The sequence below is a fragment of the Tympanuchus pallidicinctus genome, unplaced genomic scaffold, assembly GCF_026119805.1.
Source record: "Tympanuchus pallidicinctus isolate F22 unplaced genomic scaffold, pur_lepc_1.0 scaffold22, whole genome shotgun sequence".
Classification (NCBI taxonomy): Eukaryota; Metazoa; Chordata; class Aves; order Galliformes; family Phasianidae; genus Tympanuchus; species Tympanuchus pallidicinctus.
Window position 1 is genome coordinate 32,952,034 of NW_026294739.1, and position 10,465 is coordinate 32,962,498.

At 40.3% G+C, this 10,465-nt stretch overlaps 1 long non-coding RNA gene across 2 annotated transcripts in view; it reads right to left on the reverse strand.

Moving 5' to 3' along the window:
* The window catches only part of LOC128082025 (uncharacterized), a 99,079-nt gene extending 88,831 nt beyond the window's left edge, over positions 1 to 10,248 (reverse strand). The window contains exon 1 of one of the 2 annotated variants that reach the window (XR_008207513.1): positions 10,178 to 10,248. This is a non-coding gene — a long non-coding RNA (uncharacterized LOC128082025). The remainder of the gene's footprint in view (positions 1 to 10,177) is intronic. The other variant, XR_008207512.1, reaches the window with a different exon arrangement.
* Positions 10,249 to 10,465: the final 217 nt, after the last annotated feature.

Sequence of the window (10,465 nt, forward strand, 5' to 3'; positions counted from 1 at the left end):
AGAGAGTGAGAGAGAACATGCAGTAGGGAGACAGGAAAAAAAAAAAACAGGGAGAAAAAAGGAAGATGAAAAGGAAAGAGGGAAGGCAGTGCTGGAAAACTGCCTCGGCAGCACTGACAGGGATGCCCAGTTTGGAGGTGCGTGCAACAAAGCACCCAAGCAGCAAAGGGCAGCCTCATGTTTTCCCAACACTTGGGCCACAAGGCTCTGAGAGTTGCACATGTGTCTGGGACAAACGTTCACCAGGACAGGCTGTGGTCAGATGTTCTGCACAATTACCTGCATGTTTCCCTTCTGTGCCTATAAAACACCCCAGTCCATCTCCCTTCTTACTTTCGTGCTCTTTTCTAACTCATTAACTTACTTCAACAAATAGGATCTGAGTCTTTTCCCACCCTGCATCCTTCAGGCTATGTGTGCTGCAGTGACTGCAGGCCAAGGAGAAGTTTGGCAGGGAGGGGTTTGGGAAGGGGCTCAGGGTGCAGCAGCACGGGCACACTCCCCTGTCCAGGCTCTGCATGCTGCTTCCTAGACTCACAGGAGCTGGCACAGGCACTCTGCTTTGTGCACATCTCACCCTGCGCCTGGGTCACCAACTGAGGCTGGCAGCCAGCCACAGGCATAGGAGCTTGCTAACACTGCCATGCTTGCCATAATACAACAGGGAGCAGGGCTTGCTGCAATGGAGAAACTATTACATTCAGATCCTGTTAAGATTCCTTAATAGGCAAAAGGCAGAAGAGTGAGGGAAGAGAGCAAACAATATGTAACAGCATTTAAATTAAGTGCATTAACAATAAATAATCCCCTGTCAAGAATTTGTCATGTAATTGTATTTACTGCACTGAGCAGAGGTAACCAATGTTGTGAGAGGGTGGTTTTGCACTCCCAGGGTGACTCTCCTTTGGGGACAGCATATGTGAACAATCACTCAAACATGGGATATCAGCTGTGAAAAAGCTCCTCCTGCACAGCCTGCCAGTTGGGATGGCTAGAAAGTCAGCTCCCTCTCCTGGATGAAACCAGAAATTCAACATAAGACTGAGCTTGTCTAAACCAAGGCTTGGCAGAGCTTTGGCAGTTTTACAGTTTTTCTCCATAATCCTGAAACCTCAATCAAGGGAAATCTGTGCTTCCTGAAGAACTGAGGTATGAATAGAGGTACAACACATTACCTAAGCAGTGGCAAAAATCCCACTCCCACTTTCAGGGCATGCCAGGAGTCCCCACCAAATACAAAACTGCAGAGCCAAGCAGAGTGACCTGTCACTGAGTGCCAGGATCCAGAGAAATATTACTGCAAAGCAGACCTCTCTAAACACTTTGTCCCTCAGGTCTTTTGCAAACATAGGGGCTGTGGCCATGAGTAGGAATGTGGCCCAGGTGGAGTGCATGTAAGGGCAGCAGGACTCTGCCTGAACCAAGAATTTGAGAGCAAAGTCTGAGATGGAGTCAGAGACCAAACTGTAGCAAGAAATTTTACTAGAGTTTCCAGTGCGTTAATTGAGTGTCCCTTGCAAGAAGGTTAAGATATTGCACTATTTTCAGTTTCCAGACCACACGGGAACACAAAGCACTTCCATTTAGAGAACTGCAGCTTCAGTTCGCAGCTCACAGAAGCTCAGAAAGCTGTAAGATTTCTAGCAGATGAATGAACATGTAGGTGCCCACAAGTTCACTTACCACAGTCTCAGATAAAATCAGTGGCAAAACAATTAAGTTCCTTTTTCAAAAAAAGTAGAGCTTACAATGACTATATAAAAATGCACATAAAAAAGTTTATTTCAACTTGTTTTCCTGTCTAACTGTAGACTTCATTAACTTCCAGATAGAATCCTTTAAGATTATATTGGACCTTTAACACGAGAAACTGAAATTCTGCCAAACTTTGAGTAGTACCCTTCGGAGATAAACATATCCTATGAGAAAACAAGGCAGAAAACCAAAAAGCAAAATGAAATTATGCACACAGCACAAGTGGTTTGTCCAAACAGGAAGCCATTAGGATGAAAGCCCAGACTTTTCAACTCCTGTATCTCTACTTTCACTACAAAAAGAGCCATTCTGAAATGGAGAAGTTTAAAACTAACAATGAGAGACATATGTGCAGGATAATTCATCCTCTTCTCCATTGGAATCACCTCCCACAAGAGGCTCTTTCTTTCTACCAGAGAGTCAACGGTGCTCCAGATCAGACACTCCAGTTAGGTGGCCAGTGCCTTTTAAGAGCAGTATTGCCAAAGAGCTTTAAGAGTAAGCATGGGAACACATGCCATAATAGGAGAGATTATCTACTGCTGTATCTCACTAGTTGGGTAAGAAAAACAATCTTGTTATCCAAACTCCAAAGCTTTGGACTTGATAGTACTATTACAAGTAGATATTCATAGATACACACAGGGCTGTCTCCAGGGGTGTTGGTGCTCTATAAACACTGAGCAAGCTAAGGTTACTCTAGTTCAGTGGCTCAGACAGGACTGACTCCTTAATAAAACTGAACTTCTCTGAGCTTTAATCCATAGACCAGTTACAGACTTTGGAGTCAGTCTGAATAACCTCCATTTCTCTGAGGTGTCAATGTGTGTGGGAGCCCCTCACTGACCTGCAGCCATTCTCAACAAGTGTGAGGCACAGATGGGACAGGTGGCTCATGGCTGGTGCCTGCACTGCCCCGCTGCCCAAATCTCAGCCTGGAGACCGTCACAAGAGCCAAGACGTTTACAAGCCATTTCAGTAAAAGGAAATCAAAATCCGACTTTACTCCAGGGCATCTACTCAGAGAATTTCACTGCTCAAACTGTATCTTGCCACTTAGTTTTAAAAATGCTTCTTTTACAGCAAGCACAACAATATAAAATGCCATTAACAATAAAATATAAAATATATTCCAGATATTATTTTCAGGATACCATATTGAAAGACTCTCATAAAATACTCTGTCATAATGCCACTCAAATTAGTAGTTGGGTTAATGCTAGTAGTCAGCTAACATTAGTGTTAGATGAGATGTTATATAAGCACACACTGAAATAGCAAAACATCCCACACAGAACAGCCATCTTGCCCAGGAGAAGGTGCAAATTTTTCTGCCTCCTGACTGGAAAAACAACCATAGATTTTGACTCTGGAGACCTGGCTGAAGTTTGGTTGGAGAAGGAGACCAAGTGAGTCACTGGAAGTCTTCCCACCTTCCAGCTCAAATTTCACACGACTCATTTGCTTTGGGGGAAAAGGAGAGTAAGGGGAGGAAAAGGGCCAGCAGCAACCCTGATTACTGTGCAGGAATTGAGTCAAGAAAGGAAGAATAATGCCTAGATTATGAAGTACACAACACAGAAGATGCGTATACATACTGGAAACATTTGAAAGGTCCTGCAAATTAACGCACTATTCAGACTAGAAACAGAGGCAGTTCTTTGGCATGGTCTGGGAAATTCTTGTTTCACCATTCCAGTGAGTTCATAATTGCCACAATCAGTAATGATTGATTTCTTTTATTTTCTATATCAACTTTTATACTGTGCAGTCCAATAACAGCTGAGTGGCTCTCCAGAATCTTTCTTACAGCCTTTCTTGCAGCATTACAAGTTCTGATTAACATTTGTGATGTGCTTATATGTCACAGACTGTGATCTATTTTGAGGCAAAAGAAGGTTTCAGGTTGTTCTAAATTGTGTTCCCTGCTGAGTGGATGCCTCTGAAGGAATCTCAGGAACAGTCAAACACAGAACCTCTCCCAGGACTCAAACTAATGACATCTACATCAGGATGAACCTAAGTTGCCAAAAATTATTTTGGCTCCTTTGACATGAGAATGAATATTCCCAAACCTTAGATTTGAAAACTCTGTACCTTAAATTTGGCTCTTTTTATATCACAATACAATGCAATCTGCCAGCATTTAAACAGTTTTTGATGAGTGCACAGTAGTAACTAGCAACACAACTAGCCTTTTATTCTGAGTATTCAGTATAAGAATTTACAAGCTTGTATAATGTTCCAGGGTTGTAATATCACACATCTTGGAGATCTACTATAATTCCTATTGATAGGAACAAAAAAAAATAATTATTTCTGAATGAAATGTTGCACGTTAGCAAAGACTCTTATTTTCTGCTGCATAATCTGATTCATGTTTACCCTCAGTGTTAATATTAGCAGTGACAGCTATGTTAAGAAGTGCCTACAAAAAAAAGAAGCATCTTTATAACCTCTCAAGTTCTTGCAGTTATTGTTGATGTCTTTTTAAAGTAACATGACTTAAAGTAAACGCAAACTGTTTATTTTTCACTCACAAAAAATGTATTTTTATGTTCGGCTTTCACAATTATTTAAAAAAAAAAAAAAGAAGAAGAAAGGAAATGATCTCCATTGTATCATAAACTCCCTCGATAGGTTCCTCGCCAATATTTTTGTTTCTAGTCCCCATGGAAACCAATACAATGGCTTTCATATCTGTTTTTTAGAAGGGACTATTCCAGTTCCATCTTTCAGCCTCTGTAGATTGTCAGGAATTGCTGAGATTGTACTCAATGACAGTATCCAAATAGGTGTACAGTTATATTGCTACATTAAAATATTTGTTTTAAAAAATTATATTCGCACCAGGAAGAACTTGTCAAAAATTACCAAAATCATCCATTAATTTTGGAAATTCAAATATAGTATTTACTTTAAGTAAAGTTACAGAATAAATTACATACAATTAAACATTTAAAAACCAATCAACCATTCTAGTTTCTCAATTTTTCTACTGCTTTATTTCTGAGCCCTCTTATTCCCATCTGGTGCTGTAATGATACCGGGGAAAAAAGTAAGAGATGAAAAAGACGGAAAGTTTCATACTTTAAATGACTGGGTTTTGTTTTAACAAGTCCTAATTTTTAACCTATTTCAGCTAATTCAAAACTATCTTTTCTTTAAGAAAATTTCAGGCTTATCTTCTAATTAGCATCCCTGCAGAAACCAGTACATGCAATGAGATGCAAGTCAAACACACTGCAGGCTGCCTTTCTCACCGCCCAAAAGCACTGTGGAACAGTCAGAGGCCTATCCAGTGACTCAGGAATCTACACTGTGTCATTAATCCAAAACTCTATTTATGGGATCTGTGTAAAACAGCAGCCATTACTATGAGCTCATGCTCTGGCAGCTATGGAAGAGCAGGAAAGCACCTCCATGACTGAACTCCAACTTAAATTAGGGCACATAACACGGAGAGTGATGAAGAGAGCCCCTGTTCAACAAGAGAAGGAAACTCATGAAATCCAGCAGGTTCTCAGTCCTGCTTGCAGTCAATCAAGAGTTAACAAGATTTTTGATATCAACTAAGACAAATCACAGTGTGTGTGATGGCATTTCCAGCCAGGCTGTACACACGGAATACTTAGCGCTAAATTCATTTCACGGAAAAGCTTATGTATCATCTCAGATTCTTTAGGTAGGTAAAATGTCTATGAATTTTTTTCCACATCTTTATTATTATGAAATCTGACAATGAAAATATCTGAAGTTCCTCTTTTATGTGAGGTATATCCTGTACAAAAAGTGCTGCCTTTGTTAGATCTTGAATTCTCTTTTTGTGACCTGCTGCCTTAGGTTACAAGGCCAAAGGTTGGCCAGCAGTTGCATTTTTGAAGGACTTGAGGGCTGACTTACAGAGGCCATAACATCCCTCTGTTTGTTCACACTGACAGTGTTCAATTTACCTAACTTAATAGGTAATTTTTGTTAAACTTTCGCATCCTGCACAGAGTGATTCTCTGACCCATGAGAGGTATCAGTGCCAGTGTGTTGATATGCCCTTTCAGAATCTGTGGTGCATCAAAATTCTTATTTTTTTTTTCTGCACAAGCATCCTTAAGTAACACAACTGTATTTGTATAAAGGATATGGCAGGAAGGGAAGCTCAAACTGAAACCTAAGACGAAATTTGAAGAGATAATTATAGCTAAAGAATTGATGTTTGATTACTGGACTTTACACCTGGGAGTGTACTATTGCACACATTAATATAATCTTGGCAGTGTGAGTGCACAAAAGAAAAAACATCGTTCTGCACAGATGTGAATCAGCAGAATAGTGTTTTCTCAACTGGGAAGTGGTTTAAACTTCCTCTTTCATCTCCTATTGTTTTTAGAAAATTGTCTTGTGATTATTCTTCAGCTACACAAACTAAACCACTCCCTGGATAGGCCCAGGGTATGCTTTGATTTCATTAACAATCTGAAACAAAAACCAAAGTTCCTAGCAATAGAATTAGATGCATACCAGAAGACATGACACCATCTCCTTGGCACCATTTTGGTGATGGTGGTTTTTTTCCCCATCTCAAATAATGCTGAACTTTCATTAGAAGTAGGTAGCCAAGAAACAATCTCCTGGCTTAAAAAGAGAGATGCTGCCCCCCATTCTTCCCTTGGCAGCACACACTTAGGATGAGATGGAGCTAAGCCACCCTCTGCTACTCTTCGCACAAACGCCATTGTAGCAAACAGAAAATTATCATATCTACAAGCTAAAGTCTCTGTGCATTTCTGGGCCTCAGCGTGCCTCATATCTATACAACCTGAAAGCTACAGGAACTCAAGATCTGAGCATAACAAAGATGCTTCTACGAAGAGTCCCCACCACCCTCACGTATCCTTTGCATTAACTGCAACTCCTGCCCTCAGCACCATACACAATACTGCCTGTCTTCGAACTGCAGCAAGGCCAGCAATGCACCCACTAAATTGCCCAAACCCTCCACACTCTTTCACTATCAGTTGGAACTAACAGAGAGAAAGAAAAAAAGAGGAAGAAAACTCATCTTGTCTCCTGCCAGTACTGCCTTACAGAAACATCCAGCCTGAAAGTTGTTTCTCTTCACTGGCTTGAGAGGAATTGCTACATTTTCGCTTTCCTTCAGCTGTAGAATTAGAGAAAGTTTTAACAAATGAAAAATGAGCACCTAGCTGGTATCTGTGTATTTACTGTGCCTGACGGCTCTGTCCATGCCTCAAACTCTCCTCATTATAGTCAGGGGATCAAAGCAGGATACTAGAAACATCCCAGGAGTAAGTCTATGAGTGTAAACCAGACTAAGCTTCTCTTATTTGAGTTTATCAATATATGAAAGTTGCTCAATTAGTGCTTTCAGTTTACATGTATCAGAATTCACGGGCACCTGAGATTTGATGTAAAGAGAGAGAGAGACTGCAGTCCATGACAACTCTGTCCATGATAAGTCTGCAGGAACACCTAAGGAGAAAATAGTAGAAGCCACAAAAAGTTGGAGATGGGAGGAGATCTGCAAAATCACATCCTTATCTGCCTGCATTTTCTCTCTTCACTCGACATCTGCTTCTGGTCATCAGCAGTGACAAGCATGGGGAAGAGGAAGCTTTGGTCCGACTCAGAATGGCTTCTGTCACTGCCCTGTTCACGAGGGACATCAACACATGTGGTTACTGATCTACTCCTGTTCTACTTCAAGAAGGAAGTGAGAGATGCTGAGGATGTGAACAAAGCAGACTTTCTTTCCCTGCTGATTTCCCATGAACATTGGCCCTGCACAGCACAATACTATCAATGCTCCTACCCAGATCTCCTCATCTCTGATAGGAGATTTCTGCACTTGCTACAGGACTAAGAGAAGGGCTCCAGGGCTTCTGGAGACAGCATCAACAGAAGGAAAGGGTCTGAGGCAGAATCTTCAGGGACCATAGGAATCACTAAAAATTATACAAATTACTTACGTATTTTTTGCTCATATTGAATTTAAAACTATTAACTGGTCACAAATCTTAGAGATTTACAGCTTTTAAACTAGAAAAAAAGTTTGAATTTTAAACTAGAAAAGTTTCACTTAATCAGAAAAACACTTGAGTAAAGTAAGGGAGAATTGATTTCATGGCTATTATCATCAGAGTAGTCAGCTGCATAGCATTCACATTTCATTGCAGAAGCAAGCTGATAAACAATCTCCTTCCATTGTTTGTAGTAATCATAGACTGCTAAATAATTTCATGTCATTATTTCAGTTGTGCAACAAATAAGGGAAGCACCAAATGAAGTCCAAGGCTCTTTTTGTGGTTTCATACTTGTATTTAAAATCTGACCTTTTTTTTTTTTAATCCTGTTTAAATCAGACCTATGATTTGCGCATTGTATACCTGAAAAATCTCAAAAGGACAGGCATACTGTTGCCAGAACAAAAGTATACCCCAAACCCGTTTTACCCCAGAAGTTGCATTTATTTATATAAGAGTTTTAATATTCCAGTCCTCTGAATGCCACATAGGAGTGGATCCATCTAAAATGCATCATATCTAATGCCATTCTGATAATTAATAGAATTTAAACTTTCAAATAAGTATGACTAAATAAGTTTGGAAACTCAAAGAGATAACACCACCAAAAAAAAGTAAGCTGCGTTATTCAGTAAAACTCTCACCTCATACCTGATAATTTCCTTTAAAATTGATTGACTTTTAGGATACCTATAAAGCTAAGAAAATCAATCAAGTTCATCTATCTATTATTCATGTTTGCATTCTGATAGCAAATGTCTTGAACTCTGTTCCAATATAAAAGAAAAATGACCCTAATCTACAGGAGTTAAATAATGAAATAGAATGACTTTAACAGAGAGAAGTTCCGTTTGTTCACCTTTAACATCTACAACATTTTCAAGGAGATTCTTCGCTTTCTTATTCCCCAAAAACTCATAATAGTTGTGAGCTTAAAACTGAGGCGGTTTATCCTTGTTCTCCAGACCTCAGATACAGACCCAATTTTTAAAGAATGTTTTAAAGACAATTCAGGAAACAATTGGAATGTCTCACATGGTTTTTATGCCAACTTTGTATTGCCAAATGGCATTAGGTAACTCACTGCTCAAGAGTACGGCACCTGAAAACCACGAGATGCAGGCTGCTGTGACTTGCACGTTCCCAGAGCGTGCAGAAGACAAGCATGGAGAATAATTATATCTTTTAAAACAATTTTCAGTACATCCTTAATTCACTGAAATGTAACAAGATGCTCTGGGTACACTAACACGACTTGGGATAAGACAAGGGCTGCAACAGCTTGACACCAAAGCTTGATAGCAGTTTAATTGCTTGAGCTAAATCTAAGATTTCTTTGCCTCTGTACAGTTGAGTGTATTCACAGCTGTTGCTTTAACAGCACAAGAATCATTTTTCACTATAATGGACTTCAAGCAGGTCTGGGCAATCTGAACATCCTGTATTGAAAGGGAAGATGACTGTGACACCATTTTCTTATTAGCACAACAAATTTTTTCTGCTGGTATTTCCCATAAACCGTGCTGGAGAAGACAACAGAGGAAACTAGATGTCAATTGCATCTTCCCCACATAGTCCACATCTAAGAACAACACTGTAGAGCCACTGATAATACTACCACTACATGGCCAACACAGAGCCAGCAGATTGGATGCTAGCTAAATGCAGAACAGGATAGTCATGACAAGAAAGTGCTCTTCTTAGGTGAATTACACTTCTTAGCAGAGCTAGTTGGCCTACTCAGAATACTTCCCTATCTCTAAAGGAGTTTATTTGGAGATCTCAGGTGTTTTGGCCCAACCCTGAAGAACTTGCATCCTAGTGACTTGAGCCAAAGTGGAAACTTCAAAGGAAAGAGCAGAGTGGGAGGAATGAGTGGACAGAGGGCTCAAAAGAGCTCACATACAGGGAAAAAATTAGCCTGGAAAAGGGAATATAAAGAGGACAAAGGAGAGATGCTGTAGAAACAAGAACATCACAAAAGAGCATGGTCAGCGATAGAGGGTGCATTTACTGGGAAATGCTGCTTTAGTCATCCCGAAACTGTTCAGTGGTTCATCTGGAGAGAATTAGCAGGGCCAGTGGGGGAGTGGATTCACAAAACTGCCTGAGGAAGTCGCGATGTCAGCCCTCCAGAACCAAAAGTTCGGCTGTCAGCACGCTTATTCAGGTTGTGTGGGATCAGTTGTCTTCTCTGGCTGATGGCATTTGAACCAACATTTCTGGAAGCGCCTTGCCCTAGGGCACTCAGAAAGCTACACTGAGAAGGGAGGGAACGACGCAGCAGTCTCTCATGTTAACACTGTATGAAATGTCACCGTATGAAATACTTCTCTACAGCATTTGTGAAAGATGAGGGAGCAAAGAGAAAATTACTCCATTACCTGATTGTTGACAAGGTGGGATGAAGAGGTTGAAGTTGCTGAATAGTGGATATTTAAGATTTTCTGCAAAGTGGAACAACAACAAAAAGACAGAGTGAGAGCAAACAAGAGATTCCAGATCATATCCCAGTGAAGGCAGCTCTGTGCTCACATAGACAACTTTGCTTACAATCATCTTGAACAGAATAGGAATTAATAGCACTCGTAATTCAAAGCAACTGTTTTAAGTGGTGTGCAGTTGGATAAAAACAAACTTACAGAAAACCTGCTTGAGATGTTTGAAACAAA